The sequence below is a fragment of the Takifugu rubripes genome, chromosome 3 (genome assembly GCF_901000725.2).
Source record: "Takifugu rubripes chromosome 3, fTakRub1.2, whole genome shotgun sequence".
In the NCBI taxonomy this organism is placed as follows: Eukaryota; Metazoa; Chordata; class Actinopteri; order Tetraodontiformes; family Tetraodontidae; genus Takifugu; species Takifugu rubripes.
In genome coordinates, this window is record NC_042287.1 from 17273381 (window position 1) to 17275229 (window position 1849).

Below are 1849 nucleotides of genomic sequence, written 5' to 3' on the forward strand. Positions count from 1 at the left end.
GTCATGTGACGAAAACAAACCCTCTTCGCGTTTCCTGTTTACGGACCGTGTGGTCGTTACTGCCCTCCATAGGTTGTAGCTGTGTACTGCAGTCTTGGTGTCATAAAACAGCTGAGAATCCCAGCAGAAGGGTCCTCTTCTTAGCTAAGAAAAACACTACCCTTGACATTTTTATTGATATTTTAACCCAAAGTAGAGAACAACAGAAAAAACGACTTTTGCCAAAAGGGCATTTCCAACACTTGACTGCAACAATAAGATCACAACAAATCCGGGTGGTAGGAGGTCCATTTTGATTGAAAAACAATTTAAGGGAATTAAGTGTTTCTTTATTTGTATATTAATACCTTGGTCAAAATTTGCTCTATATAATTCAGAGAACCTGACATAGGACAGCATCAGTGTGTGTAAATTAACCCAAAAATGGTAGCAACAAGTCGTGTGTCACATGAAATGAGGAAAAGTTTCTTTTTAAAATAAAGACTATTACAAGCCCAGCAAGAGTGCTGACAGATGGAATCCTTCAGTGATCTGCAGTTTCCATAAACTGCTGGATGCTCCCTCCCCTCACATAATCCAGGACAGTGTAACGGGGGAGCAGGGGCCATCTGTCCTGCTGCAGAGTCTCACCAGACCCATCTCCAGCTCAGCCCTCAGCACGCTAACAGGAGGGATCCTCTCCGTCCAGCCACTGACCGTCAGGGCAGGCAGCCCTGTTGGGGATATTATCAGTTCTGGAAACAACAGACTGTGCAGTCACACATTCACATCCTCCAAAAATCAGGACAACAAATTCATATTTTCAAGCATGTTTATTAAAATGTTCCTCTGTCCCAGAATTTATCACACGCACAGTTATTCTAATCCTTGTTCATCCTTAGCAACAAACACATGAAGCCTGTTCAAACCGGGGATTACAAATCTCGTTGGCACCTATTCTGTAAGTATGGACTGCATCCTGCGCACATCTGCGCACATCTGCACACATCTGTAATCTCCAGTTCACAGCAGCACTTTTCGTCAGCATTGCTCTTCCGGTCAGATCACATCAAAACATCAGGACTATTATATACTGGACAGAACATTTGACCCCAATGAAGATGTTTGGAAGCACCAAACTGGGCTTTCAAAAGTGTGTGTGTGTGTGTGTGTGTGTGTGTGTGTGTGTGTGTGTGTGTGTGTGTGTGTGTGTGTGTGTGTGTCATCGTTCTTCGTTCCTCACTTCTTGACTTTTTTCTTCGCTGTTTATTGCTCGTTTCATTTGGAGATCATTAAGATAATGGAGAGTTTAGGTACGTCACTGTGATAAACCAGCTCTGAGACCCTGGAACAGCTCAGATGTGGACGTGGACGCGTCCCCCTGACCAGTGTGACCCCACACGTCACCACAACACTGGGGTCATTAACGTTGTCACTTCAACATAACAACAGGCTTCATGTCAGCCTGGAAACCAGAATCTTCCTTCATTTAAGCTCCTCAACTGTTCCTTCAACTGTAAATGTTGGTTTTTGCTGCCCAAATTTACCATCATAACTTACCATCTCTACCCAGAAATGCAAAATGAAACATTTATTTATTGTAAGAAGAAGAAATTTATCTTAAAAGGGAAATATTTTGTCCACTACTATGCATCTGTTCATATGTCAAGCATGAAACCACTTAATATTGTTTAAGTCACATTATTTCCTCCAATTTGGAGGAACCACTTCCAGAAATAACACAGCATATTTGATGATCATTGCTTTTATTAGATGCTGCTATTGAAATACACCAAAACATGGTTTTAGATGAAATCGTGACATCATTTAGTTTGTATGTTTAAGTTTGATTCATCAAATAATGATTGGA